At 39.9% G+C, this 19,573-nt stretch overlaps 1 protein-coding gene and 1 pseudogene across 4 annotated transcripts in view; both read right to left on the bottom strand.

Moving 5' to 3' along the window:
• The window catches only part of ANKRD44 (ankyrin repeat domain 44), a 324,166-nt gene that overhangs the window by 41,841 nt on the left and 262,752 nt on the right, over positions 1-19,573 (bottom strand). The window lies entirely within an intron of this gene.
• Positions 848-18,583, bottom strand: LOC116809387 (large ribosomal subunit protein uL4-like; annotated as a pseudogene).

Here is a 19,573-nt window from a genome sequence, read left to right as displayed (position 1 = left end):
TGGGCTCAAGCAATACTGCCAGCTTGGCCTCCCAACCTGCTGAGATTATACAGGCATGAGCTACCGTGCCCAGCCAGGTCTGAGAATTGATCACTGAGTTTAGCAACATGAGGCCTAAGAACTGACCACTGTGATCACTGAGTTTAGCAACATAAGGCCTGAGAACTGACCACTGTGTTTAGCAAAATGGAGGAGGCTATTAGTGACTCTGATAAAAGCCATTTATTAAGACATTGTTTGTTTATGTGAAAAAATAGAAAAAATAATAACTAACAATAGTATAGGTTAAATAAATTATAGTGGTATATATTACACTTTCAGATAAATTGTTCCCCTTTATCTTGCTTTGAAGCTCTTTATTTTCATTTTTTAAAATAGAGACAGGGTCTCACTCTGCCACCCTGGCTGGAGTGTGGTTGTGTGAGCATAGCTCACTGCAGCCTTGAACTCCTGGGCTCAAATGATCCTCCCATCTCAGCCTCTGGAGTAGCTGGGACTACAGGCACAAGTCACCATGCCTGGATCTTGAAGCTTTTCTTTGTATAGTGACACATCCAAAAGGAATGCAAATCCTGTATCCAAAGCCTCAATATGTGCTATGATGGTCGTCAACATCCAACTCCAGCTTCCTGATTGGTGGGCTTGGGCTGCCCTAACTTACAGAGGCTGGACAGCTAAACACCACATTTCCTAGACTCCCTTGAGCTAGAGCTCCAGAGGTGATTTCAGCTCTTCCAGATAGATGCATGAACTTTTCTTTTTCTTCACTGCCTCTTTGATCAGGTCTTTATTAAAAATAAGGTGTCCAAAATGACTTGATCTTTATGGAATAAACACATTTAAAAGCTTATGCAGCAGGATTATTTTCCTCTGTGGTAGCTTTCTTTTCTGCTGGCTGCTTTTAAGCTGCTGTTTTCTGGGTAGCTGCTGCCTTTTTTCCCACTAGAGGTTTCCTCTGCTTCTTAACACCAAGTCATTTTTTCCTCTCTTTCCTACCACAGGCTTCTTCCTGCAACCCCTTCTCATCTGATTTAGTCTCTAGTGCTAGTGCTGCTGCTGCTGTTGCTGCTGCTGAGGCTGCTGCTACCTTATCCCCCAGAGTTTGTGATGCTTTTTTTATTTTTGTAGGGTATCTTTGTTATTATTATTATCATACTTTAAGTTCCAGGGTACATGTGCACAACATGCAGGTTTGTTACACATGTATCCATGTGCCATGTTGGTGTGCTGCACCCACTAACTCGTCATTTACATTAGGTATATCTCCTAATGCTATCCCTCCCTCCTCCCCCAACCCCACCACAGGCCCCGGTGTGTGATGTTCCCCTTTCTGTGTCCAAGTGCTCTCATTGTTCAATTCCCACCTATGAGTGGGAACATGAGGTGTTTGGTTTTCTGTCCTTCTGACAGTTTGAATTTGTGATTCTTGGCCTGGCAAAGAATGGTGTCCTGACACATGGTGTTTGCATAAGGGTTTAGCTTCAACATGAGTTTCAGATTTTTCATGGGTTCTTTGGGACTCTGCAATGAATCTGCTTGCCTGCTGCTCGAAGGGCTCTTTGGATCTCTAGGCTTTTCAAGATTTTGCTAAGGTCTGTGTTGCTTATCTTGTGCATGGGAAGATTTTCTTCAGGGAAGCAGCTTTATGCCTAGTGCCATATAATTCATCCAACTTCCAGAAAGCACTTTCAGTCCAATGCAGAAACATCCCACATGCCCACCAGGAGGAAGTTTCAAACTGTTCAGTTTTCTTACATTAAGGAGAGTCACTCCAGGGATGTTTCTGAAGGCCTTCATGGTACCATTATCCTCATTACAGGTGATGCAGGGTATCCTGTGTCAGATACGATGATGGTTTCTCATTTTGTCCTTGCCAGCTCTTACTTGCTGAGAGGCATAGACCTTTTTGATATCATTCCAGGTTTTAAGTTTCTTATGCAGAAAAACAGCCTCCTGGGTCTTCTTGTAGCCTTCAACTTTATCTTCAACCACCAAAGGAAGTTCAGGAACTTCCTCAATACAATGATCTTTAGACGTGACCAGCATTGGTAAGGCTGAGGCAGCTGGGGCAGAGCAAATGGCATATCATTTTTGGGTTGTGTTCATTCTACAGTGCCAATGGCACCAGGTTTTTGTTGGTGCAAACAAGCAGTCTTCACGACCCATATTTCCAAAGGCATCCTAGCCAGAACGATGAGTCTCATCACCTCAGATTCTGGGTATTGGAGCCACAGCTCTGCCAGTACCCTAAAACTCCTCATCCTACCATGGCATGTGCTCATCCACTGATTGCAGTAGACTCCAAAAAGGGAGAGTTATCTGGCAAAAACGTCATTTTGCCTGCTGTGTTCAAGCCTGCCTTTCAACCAGATATTGTGAACTTTGTTCACACCAACTTGTACAAAAAAAACAAAGAGCCCTATGCTGCCTGTGAATTAGCAGGTCATGAGAACAGTGCCTTTAGAAGACGGAAGAGAGGCAGAGAAAATCTGTGATTTCCAATGGTGAGCATAGTCATGAAGACTTTGTCTTTTAGCTTCCAGTGTAGAGGCCATGAGTTTAGTGAGGATAGAGAAGCAAGACACAGGGATGCAAGACATTCATTTTTTTGGCAGTGTGGATCAAGCCAAAAAGTTGTGTGACTCTTGAGGCAATATTAGTGGGGGTAACAAGACTGTCCCCGAACAACAGCTAGGGTGATGTGTCTGTGGAATCAGTCATTCCAGTGGCTGCTTTCTGATTCCTTATCTTCCTGATCACGGGGCAGAGGCAGCCCCCTGACAGTCCAGTTCATCAGTTCAGGCTTATTTCTGGAGGCCCACCTAAAGGCCACTCTTTTAGATCTTCCAATAATCTTGTAAGCACTGTTTTTTTAAATAAAACATTTTTTTTTTTGCTTAAAATAGCTAGAGTGGTTTCTGAATCCTGCAAATGAAGCCTGACTGATTCAAAGAGCAATACAAGTGTTTTTGTTGTTGTTGTTGTTGTTTACTTATTATTTTTATTTTTGTAGAGGTGGGGTCTCACTATGTTGCCCAGGCTGGTCTCAAACTCTAGGCTCAAGCAGTCCTCCTACCTCATCCTCCCAAAGTGCTAGGACTACAAGTGTGAGCCACCATACCTAGCCCATAATATTAATACAAGTTTGTATAGATGTTTTCCTAATGGGGATGGAGAAGAGGAAATTATAGCACCCAAAACACTGGAAAGCAAAACTTTCTAAAAATCTACTTTACCTCTTTTCCTCCCTGTAAGTCCAAAGCTTGTCAAGCGGAAAACACATTTTAAAACCATAAGTGTTGAATAACACTATTTTCATTTTTTTTTTAAAAGCAGTATTGACATGACTATATATACAGGAAAACAAAAAGCCTAGATATAGAAATACATACCTTACAAGGTTTAACACAATAACCTAAAAGTGATGTTATAGAAGATTTTTATTTTCTTCTTTATATTTCCAGTGAATGTGTATTGTTTTGTTTGTGTGTGTGTTTTGTCTTAAGGGACAGGGTCTTGCTACATTACCTAGGCTGGAGTGCAGAGCACAGGTGCAATGATAGCACCCTAGAGCCCCAAACTCCTGGGCTAAAGCAATCCTCTTGCCTCACCCTCCTGAGTAGCTGGGACTATGGGGCATACCACCATGCCCAGCTATGTATTGTTTTGTAATCGGAAAAACACTAAAGCGATTTCTATTTGGAAAAAAGCTATTAACCTTTCACCTAATTTAATAATGTCCACAGACTCTCAGATAGATTCAGAACTCCTTTCTAGTCAACACATGTGGAACAAAATGCTATGATGTTAGGATTTTTTGGTAAATCAAATAATGGTGTAAAAATTACCATCTAAAAGCATGTAATTTCAAATTTGCAAATAATACAATACTATAATTACATCAGAAGTATGAGACACTTTGTGTTTGTTTCTTATTAGTGTGAGAACAGAATCTGGAACTTAAATAATCTAGTATCTGTTAGAAAAATGAGAGCAAATGTAATTTTAACTTCAAAGCAAATAACTTTAAAACCAATCTCTGTTACATACTTGAAATAAAAGTAGCCCTAACTGCTTGATAAGGCTAGAAAACAGCTGTTTTTTGCTTTGTTTTGCAACATTATCACCTGCAAGACTTCCTGGAATTGACAGTGTGTACCAACCCCAAATCCTGTCCTAGAATAAACTTTTAGTCAAAGGAACACAGAATCATTTCCCCCACTATCACAAATATGACAAACAGGGACTAGAAGACAATATACTATTACATTTTTGAGAGTGTTCCAGGACAATAGTTATAAACCAGGTCATTATCAGAAGAGACATGATCATGATCAGATTCTTGAGTTTCATAAAATCCACTCTGGCTGCAGTGTGGAAAATGAACTACAATGGTGCTGGGGGTGGGCACTGCTACCCTAGAAGCAGGAGGCATATTAAGATATTTCAACTGCGGGATTTCTAAATTGTGAATTAATAAGTCAGTGAGAACTCATGGTGGCCTGACTACAGAAGAGGTTATAGAAATGGAAGTGTCACTATTTTTTTTTTTTTTGAGATGGAGTCTCGCTCTGTTGCCCAGGCTGGAGTGCTGTGGCGCAATCTCAGCTCACTGCAACCTCCGCCTCCTGGGTTCATGTGATTCTCCTGCCTCAGCCTCCTGGTACTACAGGTACCTGCCACCACGCCTGGCTAGTTTTTTGTATTTTTAGTAGAGATGGAGTTTCACCATGTTAGCCAGGATGGTCTCGATCTCCTGACCTTCTGATCCACCTGACTTGGCATCCCAAAATGTTGGGATTACAGGCGTGAGCCACGGCACCCAGCGGAAGTGTCGCTCTTTTTTTTTTTTTTTTTTTTTTTTTTTTTAGCTGGAGTTTCTGGTCACCCAAGCTAGAATGCAATTGCATGATCTCAGCTCACTGCAACCTCTGGTGCCCAGGTTCACGCAATTCTCCTGTCTCAGCCTCCCGAATAGCTGGGATTACAGAAGCCTACCACTATGCCCGGCTAATTTTTGTATTTTTAGTAGAGATGGGGTTTCACCATGTTAGCCAGGCTGGTCTCGAACTCCTGACCTCAGGTGATCTGCCCACCTCGGCCTCCCAAAGTGCTGGGATTACAGGCGTGAGCCACTGTGCCCAGCCAAGTGTCACTCTTTTATTCATTAATTTCAATAATTATTCATTGATCCCCATGCCGGGCACTGAGATTACAACTCTAAGATGGTCCCTAAATAGAGCTTAGAGACATACAGCTTATAGTTTAGAAGGTGGAATGGACACAGATCATTGACTGAACATTGGAGGTGGGGAAAGAGGAGAGTCAAGGATGACTCTGAATTGTCTAGCTTTAGTAATGGAGTGAATGGTGATGCCTTCTTCATAAGAAACAAAGGGAAGAAGCAAGATCAAAGTAGAGAGAGATGCATTGAGTCTCAGTTTTAATGGGACATTCAAGGGGAGGTGTCTAGTAGACAGCTGGATATAAGGTGGCAGGCTTTAGACGAGAGATCTGGGATAGAGTTATGGATTTGGGAATCATCATCAATGGCTGATGTATGAAGCCCCACCGAGAGTGAATGTCTAATGGGAGACAGGAAAAGGCCTAAGATATAACCCTCAGGAACCTCAATTTTAAGGGTTTGGAAAAGAGTCTGCAGAGAGGATTAAGGAGTAGACAGAGAGGCTGAAGAAAAACTAGGAGAGTGAAATGGTGATGATGATGATGGTGGTGGTGGTGGTGGTGGTGGTGGTGGTGGTGATGGTGATGGCAATGATCACCATGATGATGAAGGTGATGGTGGTGGTGATAAATAATGATGAAGATTTTCACTGATAAAAGCCGAAAGTTAGTAAGCATTTACTACGAGTCAAGCACTCTCCTAGGGGCCTTACATGAATCATCTCAATAAATCCTTGAGTAATCCATTAAGTAACTTGCTCAGATTCACACAGCCAGTAAAGGACAGATTAGGGAATTGAACCTAGATCTAACCTAAAACCCATGTTCTTTACACAACAATGCCTTCCAATCAACTGATAAGCTGAACTTTCTCCTGATATTTCACAAGTAGCGCAGGGATGGGGGCAGGAAACAAAGAGAATTATGTGCTGTTGTTGTTTTTTTTTTTTTAAGTATTTGGGTCTGTTTATGTCTCTAACTTTAACAATTTTCTTTAATCTTTGAGATTTTCTTCTTTGTTTTCTAAGGAGTGGTTAGTACTCATCTTAGTTATGCAGCAATCACTGGAGATGTTGATTGGAATCTAGCTGCTCTAAGTAGTCCCCTTCCTTTAGTGATTCTTCTTTTTAATTAAGAAGACAATGTAAAAAAGTGGAGAGAAAAGCAATTTGCAAGTCATTTAAAACTGGCATTTACAATTTGAATTAACTTTTCTTTCTAAGTTAAGATTTGGTCCTAAACATATTGAATCCAAGGGATGAGGCAGATATTCAGCACTGCTCAGATACTCTAGTCTCATAAATGTCTCAGGGGAGGCATATGAGGGCTGGAGAGAGAGAGAGAGAGAGAGAGAGCTCATACCATGCCTTGCTATACAAACTCATAATTCAGCTCATGGTCTGTAATATTATTGGAAAACAACATTGCTCTACAGAGATCAACCTCAACCTATCTTGCCAAAATCCAGAAACAGAATGGCTCTTTTAAAACACAGTTATAGCTAAGAATACATGGCCAAAGAACCAACATTATAAAAAGCAATGAGTTCTGCACATAGAGCTTGTAGTTATAAATCAGAGAGTACAATTTTATGCCTAATATAACAAAACTAGTTATAACCTTCTTGTAAGAATACTCCCATTTAATACATCTTCATGGTTATCAACATTTACACAATCCATGCATTCACATGCTAGTTCTCATGCTCAAATACATTCATAAATCCAATGTTCATATCTAGTATGTCACCATGGACTTCTATTGGCACAATAAACTTTGCACTCATTCCAAGGACTGACTTGGTCCTCTGCCTAAAAAAAAAAAAATCTATTAAAATGTCTGCCTTAATAATAAGGCCTTCATCCGGACTACCTAATCTTATTTTTTAACCCCAAATTACTTCTTTTCTCAACTGATTAATCATTCACGAAGGTTCTACGTAGAGTACAGCACTGCTTGACCCCACTTCTTCTCCATAGCCTCCACCAACCACCATGTGTTTGTCAGGATTCTGTTTGGGTGAAAAATAATCAGATTTGAGGTTGAAATATCAACCTCAAACTCCTACTGAGAAGTGAAGATAGGTGCCTGAAGAGAATATGGAGAGAAAGAAGGCAGTACAACAGTGCAAGCCAACTTTTCAGTTGCCTTATTTGTAAGTCATGAACTCTCTGGTTCACTTGGGGGAATGGCTGAGATGCACAGTGGAGTTTTTGGTCCAAGAATATTATTGTATTTGAAATTACAATAATTCATAGGACGGTTTCTCAATCTGGAGGCATTTCCACAGGATTGGAGGACTCACATGAACAGCATCTCAATGCTTTGGATTTAAAAGCAGCAAAGGCAATAGAAGGTTAAATTTAAGCCTCTTCTACAAAGTGAATCTGTGATAAGAAAATCAAGAACAAATAGGAACTCAATGGTAAGCCAACTGGCTGCTGAGTTAACAAAACAGTAATCTTATCATCCAAATTTGTGAGGGAACACATAAATATAACACTTAAGCTGGGAAGCCAAGCTTTATAAATAGTATAGATTATGACAGACTATGTGAAAACATGGCAGGGAAAAATCCAGGGGCCCTGAGAGACCTCAAGCTAATCTACACCAGTTTTAAAATTTAAGAAAATAGAAAATGAGTATGACTCAGGCTGCCAAAAGAGAAAAGTATAGCTGCTGTGTCTGAGGTAAGCCTCTCTCATGTTGTTTCTAAACTACACACTGGTTTCCACAAATTAGAAGGGATGGGAGAAGCTAGAAAACCAATCAGAAAATATCCCTGGGGATCACATAAAGGAGGTTCTCTGAGGAGAGGTTAAAAATGGATTTCTTTATCTTTTAGCAGTGAAGACTGAGAGGACATTTATGGATCTTCAAGTCTATGAAGGGGTGGAAGCAGGCCAGGGCCCCTGGAAAGTTGGTGCCTGTGTCACAAATTCTCACATTCTGCTTGTCTATGATGAAGAATGAAAAGCTATTCAGACAACCTCAGGGCCACTTCTGAGTCAATTGTGAAGCCAGTACTGGTCAGGCTATGACCTGGCCTTGGCTCAGCCCAGAACGGGGGGCTGAGTCTGCAGAAGTTCCAGACCACCCAGGCTGTGTCAATCTCTTCCCTTCAGAGGATCCCAGGGGACTGGTTTGAGGTTGGGAGATCCCATGGGCCTTTTGGTCTCAGAACTGATATGACGTGCCAAACCACGCTGGACCCCAGTGGACCCCCAATCTTTCTGCATATCCACAAAGAACCTCAGGCTCAGCCCCAATTCAACTCTTATCTCCAAGGTGGCATATCTGTAGCAGCAGTGACCATCTCTTCCTCATGATTCCACTCACATCCTTCACAGCTATTAGAAGAATCTGTGTTCCCAGAAATTGTTATTAAGAACAATTACCAGAAACTCGGTAGTTTGCATGAATGTATGTATGAATCAAACCTAATTTAGTTTCTGTCTCCCCCGACTCCAATTCCATAAGCAAGGAGCCATTAACTTTCTATAGTTGCGTAAGTCAAGGTCTATGCAACTTTATTTATTTATTTAGAGACAGAGTCTCGCTCTGTCACCCAGGCTGGAGTGCAGTGACGCGATCTCAGCCCACTGCAACCTCCACCTCCCAGGTCCAAGTGATTCTCCTGCCTCACCCACCCGAGTAGCTGAGATTACAAGCGCCCACCACCATGCCTGGCTAATTTTTGTATTTTTAGTAGAGATGGGATTTTACCATGTTGGCCAGGCTGGTCTCAAACTCCTGACCTCAAATGATCCACCCACCTCAGCCTCCTGAAGTGCTGGGATTATAGGCGGTCTATGCAACTTTAAAAGGCAATAACACAAATTAAGGAGGGTGCTACTGAAAGCTTAGCTACATTAAGTTTCCATTTCTTCTTGGGAGCAGATTTTGATGACTCTGTTTATCTCCACCCTCCAGTGTGTATTCAGTTCCTGATGACTTCCTTGCCCATTAAAAGGCAGAAGAGCTTGTAGTATGTGTAAGGAAAGGTAATGAAATCCACTGTGAAAACAGATCCGAACACAACATGCAAAATGCATGGTATTTAAAACTACCTTGCAAGAGCCTTAAAAATGTTCATATACTTTTGACCTAGTAAATCTACTTCAGAGACTCTATCCTGATAAAGTTGTAAGCCCAAAGCCATTTTATAGTGAAACAGTATGAACAACCTAAATTGTAGAAGAGCTAAGTTATGGTTGAGCTAATAACTGAATATTATTTAGTGATTGTATCAAGAGTTTTTAATGACATTGGGAAAGGATTATGTCATGGTATGTTATGAAAAAAATCAGCATACAGAATTACACCTTCAATGTTACCTAATAGATGTAAAAAATAAAATACATGGATAAGGAAACCTGAAGGAAATACACCAAAATGTTCATATGAGTGGAGGTAGTGAAACTATGGGTGTTTTGATTCCTTGTTTCTACTTTTTTGCATATTCTAAACTTTCTACAACAAATAAACATTACTAGAGAATAAGATAAATTTCTATTGAAGAGTGAAATGGTTGAATCAGATGATTTCCAAGATCCCTTTAGCTATATTCTGCACCATATCCAATAAAAATGTAAGGGGTTGATGTTTTTATGACTAGTACAGCTTTATTAAAACAATAATACATTCTGACCAGTATTACTGTTAGTTCAGTATATTACTTCAGGGCCACTAAATTGCAAATTCCTTAGGGGCAGGCACTACCCATACTACGTAGTAGGCATTCAATAAATGTTTATAGAACTGAATTTAAATCTGGTAAGTGAATGAGACAGCATTAGTGGAATTAATTATTGGATGATAACACATTTGCTTGCTTTGAAACTGCAGAATTACCAAAAACATTGCTGGTTATCTTATATTTTGGACAGATTTTCCCTTTATAAAAACAATTTGAAGCTAGATGCAGTGGCTCATGCCTGTAATCTCAGCACTTTGAGAGGCCAGTGTGGGAGGATCACTTGAGCCCACGAGTTTGAGACCAGCATCGGCAACATAGTGAGAACCTGTCTCTACAAACAATGAAAAAAACCACTTAGCCAAATATAGCGGTCGTGCCTATAGTCCCAGCTACCCAGGAGGCTGAGGTGGGAGGGTCACTTGAGCCCAGGAGGTTGAGGCTGCAGTGAGCCACAATCACACCACTGTACTCCAGCCTGGGCAACAGGGTAAGACCTTGTCTTAAAAAAAAAATGGAAAGAATAGTCATTGCTACCTTTTAAAAACCAGGGGTTGGAGGTTGGGAGGAGGGATGAGTAGGCAGAGCACAGAAGACAGAGCAGTGAACACACTCTGAATGATACTATGATGATGAACAAATACTTGGCATTATACATTTTTCCAAACCCACAGAATGTATAACACCAAGAGTGGACCTTGAGGTAAACTCTGGGACTTTGGGTGATTTTGATGTGTCACTGTAGGTCCATCACTTGTAACAAATGTACCCTCTGGTGGAGGATGATGATAATGGAGGAGGCTGTGCATGGGGCAGGAGGGGAGCAGGGAGTATACGGGAAATTTCTGAGCCTTCTTCTATCCAATTTGCTGTAAATCTAAAACTGCCCTTAGAAAAATAAAAGTCTTATAAAAACAAAAACACCAACCAACCAATCAATCAGCAAAACAAGCAAACAAATAAACAAACCTGACCTTTCATAGAACATAGTCTTGTAACTGAAAAATGCTCTAGGGTAAGTATGACTTTCTAAACCACAATGTCAGTTTACTGCTACAAGGTGATGAAATCACTTATCATGAGGTGACCCTTGGGTTGTCTACATTTCAGGGGTCATAAGGAAGTAAAGAAGATTCATCAAAATTAAATTTTTATATTTAATTGATGGACCAATACTATGAAAAAGGTGAGATACCAGTAAAAGAACTCCAAACATGTTTTCTGGTTGTAGAATACCTAAACCAGTCCAGAAAATGCCAGATTATGTGTTTTTGAAATAATAAGACAGTGTGATTCCTTTCCTCTCACCATAGGTGTTCCAGATGAGAAACAGTATTAAGATTAACTCACACAAAATAAAGCCACTATCATTAGGGATAAGGCATCGTGGTTACTAAAGTCATAAGGAGTCACCCAAGGCTGAAAGAAACCAAAAGTGATTGCACAGGCAATAAGGGTTTTAACTTACTTGAAAGTAATGCAAAGAATTGCTGCAGAAGCCATTCCAAATGTGAAAAAAAAAAAATAATCAAAGTGTTCCCATATTATTTTGGAGGTCCCACAGCAGCTTTGGTTTAAAATGATTTAAGTAGTGGGAGAATTCCCAAATTCAATTTTTCCCAAGCAAAATAAAAATATAAAATTACTCTATCTGGGTTAAGCAGAATCACACTTCACCTTAATAAAGAAATATTCCATCTGGTGCCAATACTTTCCTATAACTGAATTTGGTTTCATTCTTTTGTGTGGGCAGTGAACCAAAAGAGGGAAGGAATGTTTACATCTTGGAGACAGGATAGAGAAGAGAGACAGTTGGAAAAGCTGCCAGCGAAAATCTCTGAGGGAACAGCCACCAGCAAATTCCAGAAGCACCAACCTCAGATACAAAGTGAATGCCTTGGCTGCTGATAACAGCAAAATATGCCTTGGATGCACCCTTAATATCTCTGCTTGGGATATGATTATGAGTGCTGCAGGTTCATTTGGATCTGCAGTAATCGTTGCAAGGAAATTTCGGTACAATGAGACACTTTGGCTATTCCCTTGATATTCATATTAAGGGAATGGCCTAGACCATACCTATTTAACTTCTGAATTTTGCAGAGTATTCCAAAGGTTAAGTCACCCTTCTATATTAGCAGTAAGTTGGATATATTATGTTCTATCAGTGGAAGAGGCACCCGATTTTCTTTCATGCTCTTTTTGCCTGCATTACATGTGTGTGGTGGTGATTGCGTGTGTGTGTGTGTGTGTGTGTGTGTGTGTGTGTGAAGGGGCAGGGGAGAGGAGAACAAAAATGAAAGGTCTATGTTAATCAGCCATTATCATATCACTCATGGGTAGCATAAGTTTAGGATGCAAGAAAGTAAGAAGGGTAAATACCAATAGGTTATTGATAGAGTCCCCATTGTTAAGATAAATGATCCTAAACTTGTAAAAATAGGCAAAGAGGATAATTTCATGTCCTTTCAAAAGCATCATTTAACAGGCCCACCCAGAGCAGGCGCAGTGGCTCATGCCTGTAATCCCAGCACTTTGGGAGGCCGAGGCAGGCAGATCACGAGGTCAGGAGTTTGAGGCTAGCCTGACCAATATGGTGAAACCCCATCTCTACTAAAAATACAACTAAAAATACAAAAATTAGCCAGGTGTGGTGGCACGCACATGTAGTTCCAGCTACTCGGGAGGCTGAGGCAGAAGAATCACTTGAATCCAGGAGGTAGAGGTTGCAATGAGCTGAGATCCCGTCACTGACTCCAGCCTGGGCAACAGAGCGAGGTGAGACACCATCTCAACAAAACAAAATAAAACAAAACAAAAAACAGGCCCACCCAACAATTATTTTTTTTTAGTATAATGTTAATTAAGGGCAATTTCTCTGTGAAAATTACAATGTTAACTTGTAGATTTGTTTCCAGTGGAGGTAAGCCTTTTTTTTTTTTGAGACAGATTCTCACTCTGTCACCCAGGCTGGAGTGCAGTGGCACCATCTCAGCTCACTGCAACCTCTGCCTCCTGGGCTCAAGTGATTATCCTGCCTCAGCCTCCCAAGCAGCTGGGACTACAGGGATGCACCACCACACCTGGATAAATTTTGTATTTTTAGTAGAGACGGGGTTTCATCATGTTGGCCAAGCTGGTCTCGAACTCCTGACCTCAAGTGATCTGCCTTCCTTGGCCTCCCAAGGTGCTGGAATTATAGACATGAGCCACTGTGCCCGGCCTGTTTCCAGCAGGGATAAAAGTTTTGCTGTCTGGTAGGAAAAAAAATAAAATAAAATAAAAGCCTCCAGAGGTCATAGCTTATTGCCCTGTAGGACATGAACCAGTTTGGTATCTAACCTAGTAATCTCATTCTACTATTACTGTATTAAAGTGCCTACACATGCTCTGTTCCTCAGATGCTCCTTGGAAAAGCTTTAGCATCTTACTGGTTCCCTCATTACTTAATGAGATTTTTCAAAAATTGTTTAACACATTTCACTCTTCTCTTATTATGACAGTCATGTTTTTAATTTTTTGAAAAGTATACTTTGACACCACTCATCAGCTTTAATGCTAACGGAAGCCTTCAAAAGTCTTACTATCCTTTGGAAATGCCTATAAAAGTCTCCTCCCCTCAGTACTGTTCCACAACTAACTCTTTTCATAAAAACATTGAGAGAATTTAAGAAGGTGCCTTTCCCTTCTTCCAAAGGCACTTGTTGGACAAGAGACAGAGCAGACAGAGCTATGATGTCCCAAGAGTAGAAAATCCATCCCACTGGATTTCCAATGAACTCTTCTTAGGCTCCGAGACTGAGAAATCGTAGGCTCCTCTCGCCTCTTCAAGGGTCTACTTTGTCCAAAAGGTCATGGTAACGGCCAAGGATTTTCATATGGGCTACCCTCTCCTGGTTCCCATTGGTTTGTCCCTGCAGTAGCCAGTAACACAGGCTCCCTCTTCCTGGGCATCTGTCTCTCTCTCTCTCTGGGCATATCCTACAGGCCTTGGCTCAAGCATCAACTATGGTCTTCAAGCCACCTCAAGACTGTATGGCCAGCACTTGCTCACTTTTCTCACTGGAACCAACAGGAGTTGCCTAATGCCAGCGATTGCCTCTCTTCTCTCCCCATTCTAAGAGAAGAGGTCAGCCTTTAGAGTGTTGAATTCATTCAACACACTTCAGTAGGAATTCACAATGCATCTTTCTGTCTCTTTTTCTGGCCTCCTTCCTGCTTAGAATTTTTAGCAGAACTGCAGGGAACCTCACGTCAGCAGGATACCTATAGATCTCAGATCTCAGATCACCTGCAGCCCAACAGGCAGACCCCTCTCTCCTCCATCTTACCTCTCTTCAAAAATAAATCTCACCACAGACGAAAATGAAATACACAATAAAGAACAGATTATTTACAACAGAAAGCAAGAGCACACAAATATAATCTAAGCTAAACAAGATAATTCAAAGAATTGTTTTCTCCAAAGTTCATACAATTTCATTTCATTAAATCAGGTTTTCATATAGGTAAGATATCTATTGTGCCACAGCTATTTAATGGGTACAGTAATAAAAAAAAAACATAAGAAAAATATGTTTTAGATTTTAAGAAGATAAAAACCTATACAAGAATCATAATATAACTTTATCTTCTTTTAATGTAATAAAACTATGATACCCCCAAGCCTGATTTTGTGTGTGTGTCAATTTAAAAAATGGTTTCTAGTTTGAGTCTTTCCACTGTGGGGTCCACCTTAGCCACACACTCTCCTCCTGATAATTATGCCTCTTTTTATTTGAAGGGGTTGCTGGTAGCCAGCTTGCAGGTCTGCATTTGGCAAATCTAGCCTTCTTGGATTCACTTTCTGTGAGCTGTTAGACCATATCCCAGTCCTACTCCTGTTACCTTGTCCTTTGGCTATTATTGAATAGGAAATATCTACCATTTCCTTCACAAGTGGCCAATATTGTTGGGAGAAAAGGAAGAATACTGTCCATAAGACTCAATTCCTATTCCTTCCAATTGTATCTTCTCATTCCCCATCTGCCCCCTCCACTACTAAAAAAAAAAAAAAATTCCAAATTCCTTTCCAGCCTCCAGGCCTCCATATTTAAAAAACTACCTGTCTCTTGGGGAAGATAGGCATTCTGCTTCCTACCCTCTCTCCCCCAATGTCAAATATAAATCACTGTCACAAATCCAGAAAGCCCAGGAATAACATATGAATTTTAAGAAGTCTTAAAATCAGGTCCTAAACTGTTCATTTTTATTTATTTATTTTTTAGTTTTACAACCTCAGCTGAGAACTGACTAAACCTTTTCAGGCATCCAGCAATTCTGAAAGTGAATCATGTTCAGCCAATGGCAAGAATGAGGCATTTTCAGTAAACAGTGTCCATCATATAAAACTCACTGCAGTTTATGAATTTGGGCCACCAAGATGCAAATGTAGCCATTTCGCTCCCAGGATTCAGAGGCTTTTGCACCAATGTGGGTGTGTCTACGGCTCCTTTCCCATCTGTTGTTTGTGTTTTGTTTCTAGCTGTTAATTAGCTTGTTGAACAGCAGGTGTGAGAGAAAGGGATATTTAATTTAGTAATGTGTACCACAAACGTCCTCACGATTCTCACCCTAACCAGTTTCACTGTTTGCTGATAGCTTCAATAAATGGGTTTAAGAAGAGAGGTGAAACTGTTGACTAAAATTAAGTTTTGTAGTACCTGGACTTATCCTACTACCTCAATCCTTATAAATGAAAGAAAACCTAAAATGTAGTGTAATTCTATGTCATTCAGAAGAGCAATTTAATATAATAGAAATCTACACTTGTAAAGTTCCTTCCTTGTTGTTCCCCATTATCTATTAGAATGACTTTGCTCTAGTTTTGACTAGGCTTTTAAAAATTTTTTTGTAAAGATGGAGGTCTCGCTATGTTGCCCAGGATGGCCTCAAACTCCTGCCCTAAAGTGATCCTCTCACCTCAGCCTCCCAAGGCGCTGAGATGACAAGCATGAGCCACCCTGATGAGGCTTTATTTTAAAAGTCATGTTAAAAAATACTTTTTTACACCCTAAAAATTATGGAAAATTGAATATTGATAAAGTTTTGTTTTTAATTTTTAAAAATGTGGGGCATCAAACATGTTAAGCATGCAGATGAAAGGCAGGTGAAAAAAATTCAGTGTTCCATTTAAAAAATAGGTAGTGATGCTATTAGCTTGACACGGGGGAGACTAAACCACCTTTATTTGCTGTACAACAGCGTGGTTGTCAAAACTGGACCCTGTTTTTTTTTTTCCCCTTTCAGGACACATACTGTATCATGGGTTCTTTAATTTAGTGTATGGATTAGGTAGGGACATATTTGAAAGCACTAATTTCACTCTTGATTGCCAAATTCATAAAGTGAATTGCTTAAAGCTAGGTAAGAATGATCTATTTATAAAATCTAGTGCCAAAAATTAATTATAAGTGTCATTTTTATTTCTGATCTTTTTGAAGTCAAGGGATCAGTGATCAAACAATTAAAATGAAGAGTCCGTATCTTAAAATAACAAATTCAATTTGTAGGATATTTTCTTTTTTGTTTACTTACTGTATTTCTTAGAATTTTATTTATTAAGCAATAAAAATGGAAGTGAACATAACTGCATAAAAATTTTGGAATACTTCTCTATATGTTATCATAGTCGAAAGATGTTTTTCAGAATTTGTCTTATGATGCCAAATTATTCCAAAATTTCCTAAATGGTTGATAAACAGAGTAAGAACAGCTCCTGCAGTTTCCAACTGCACATTCCAGTTTTAAAGTATAACCATAATGTATGCTTTCCTCAGAAGAGTGCCTGGCATTTATTTATGATGGTCAATTTTTTCTGTTGTTGTTGAGATGGAGTCTCATTCTGTTGCCCAGGCTGGAGTACAGCGGCGCGATCTCGGCTCACTGCAACCTCTGCTTCCTGGGTTCAAGCAATTCCTACCTCAGCCTCCTGAGCTGGGATTACAGGTGCCTACCACCACATCCAGCTGATTTTTCTATCTTTAGTAGAGATGGGGTTTCACTATGTTGGCCAGGCTGGTCTTGAACTCCTGACCTCAGGTGATGCCCGCCTCGGCCTTCCAAAATGCTGGGATTACAGGTGTGAGCCACCGCACCCGGCCTATGATGGTCAGTTTTCAAGTATATGCCTGAAAAGTGACATGATCTCAATGAACGCCCTTCTAATTCTAACAACATACCAAAGCACAAACTGAGATCTCACTTGGTCCTAAAATAATAAATCAAGCCATCGATTTGTAAATAGTTTATACACACAAATTCCTAGCAATGCCATAAAAGAGCCATAAAAAGGAAGTGTTTTTTTGTTGTTGGTTTTTTTTTTTTTTTTTGAGACAGAGTCTCACTCAGTCGCCCAGGCTGGAGTGCAGTGGCTCCATCTCTGCTCACTGCAAGCTCCACCTCCTGGGTTCACGCCATTCTCCTGCCTCAGCCTCCCGAGTAGCTGGGACTACAGGCACCCGCCACCATGCCCAGCTAATTTTTTTGTAGTTGTTTAATAGAGACAGGGTTTCACCGTGTTAGCCAGGGTGGTCACGATCTCCTGACCTCGTGATCCGCCCTCCTCGGCCTCCCAAAGTGCTGGGATTACAGGTGTGAGCCACCACGACCGGCCAAAAAGGAAGTTATATGCCTAAACAAAAAAAAAATTAAGTAGAGCTTAATTTCCACATTTATTCATTGTAACAGCTTTGAAAAAAGTTTCCAAGTTTGTGCTCAGAGAGGGTGCTGAATTTGGAAAGAAGAACTCGAATTATTAAAATTAATTATTAACGGTGGATTTTATTAAAATGCCAAAGAATTATCAAAGGTTCTGGTGGTTTCTATAATTGCACAGTTTAAACCATAAGCTTGATTTCTTCCTTCATTTTTTTTTTCCTTTTCCATTTTGGTAAGAGGGAAGCAGTTGGGCTATACAAGCTTGTCCTATGATACTTTTGTGGCTGTCTTGTCTTTGCTGAACAGACAGGAGCTCTTCTTTTTATCCTTTCTACCTGAGCTGATAATTCTGTCTTCATTTTACTTCCTTTCCTAAACTGCAGTAAAGAAGTTGTATTGTTATGCTTCCTTCCCTGCAATAATGAGGTCAGGTTGCCATGGTCTCAACTGCTCTGAAGGCATTTTGTTTTTAACAGGACCAACCATTAACAGTAGAGACTTAAAGTCCTCTGCCTTAACTCTGAGATACAATTCCACCTGTAGTGTCATTTTATTTTCACCCCTGTTATTCATTCATAGCCTAAAAGCTCCTAAATTACCAGGAAGAAAGCAAGAGAGTCTGAAAGCTCAGGTCCCTGTTACTCCTCCTCTGTCTAAAGACAGGCTTGGAATCTTACTCTTCTAAACACCACTGGTCACTCTGATAAGCTTAACTTTTCTTTAAAATGAACTTTTAAGTGCTGACAAATGTTTTCTTTTCCACTGACTTTTTATATAACTTCTAAGTAACATGTACTCAAGAAGGCATGCATTATTTAACAAGGTACCTGACTCTAGACCAGTATCTGACCCAGAGAAGATATACAATAAATTTGTTTTGATGCATAAATTTGAAAAAAAATGAAAGGATTGTAAACTGTCTTTAAAATACAGACAAGAAAAGAAAAAGGAAATAACACGGCCCGTAACCCATAATGGCAGCAGCCAGAGATAACCAACCGACATTTCAGTATGTACTCTACTAGTCATATAACATCCTAGAAACATACATAAATCATGATGCATGCATTATTTTTGTGTGTGCTTAATATGTAGGGAATATTTTTCCCATATGCTAAATGTTCTTTTGCAATGTCATTTTATGGCCACATAGCATTCCAATAAATCAGTGCAATAGTGTGCCGGTAATTTAAATTTCTTCCCTATTCTTGACCTTTTAGGTTGTTCCCTTTTTGGTATTATTATTATTATTGGTACTGTCAGCTATAAACATTTGTGTGGCTGAATCTTTATGGATATTCACGATGATTTCCTGATACTAAATTCCAAGAAGCAGAATATTAAGGCTTTTGATTCGTAATTGGCAAAATCCTTCTAGTAATTTAAATCAAATATTAATCTTTCTAGTAATTTAAATCAAATTTTAGGGTAGCTTGAGGTGTGGTGCACGCAGAAATGCTTTACTGGGTCTTAGTTCATCATTTCCAGTATTATTCACTCTTATCTCTGAATTTATACTTTTGAGGCACATCAAAGCAGTCATTCTCCCAGGAGCCTTGTTGTTACAGAACCCTCAGAGAGCAAGAAACTGTCTTTCATTAAAAAGAGCTCCATAAGCTTGCAGTGAGCCGAGATCGCGCCACTGCACTCCAGCCTGGGCGACAGAGTGAAACTGTCAAAAAAAAAAAATCTCCATAGTTATTTGCACCTGCACCTGTTCTTTCATGACCAGCTGGAGTAGTATACATGTCTCTCAATTCCTTTTTCTAGTAGCAAGCACATTTTAAAAAGTAAATCTTGTTTTCTTAAGACTTTGTAAACCTTTACTGTACTCATCCTTAATCGGTAAAGTAAAATATGAGTTGAGCCATGTTTACACCACAACAAACAGACACAACCTGGGTTTTCCCATGAATAGAAATTAATTTCAACTTGTGAGAAATAAAGAATAAAAAGTTAGCCTTAAAAAAGCATTTATAGCTATCTATGAATAAC

The sequence above is a fragment of the Hylobates moloch genome, unplaced genomic scaffold (genome assembly GCF_009828535.3).
Source record: "Hylobates moloch isolate HMO894 unplaced genomic scaffold, HMol_V3 SCAFFOLD_1, whole genome shotgun sequence".
Classification (NCBI taxonomy): domain Eukaryota; kingdom Metazoa; phylum Chordata; class Mammalia; order Primates; family Hylobatidae; genus Hylobates; species Hylobates moloch.
Note: the sequence above shows the minus strand (reverse complement) of the source record. Positions and strands in the feature narration are given on the sequence as shown.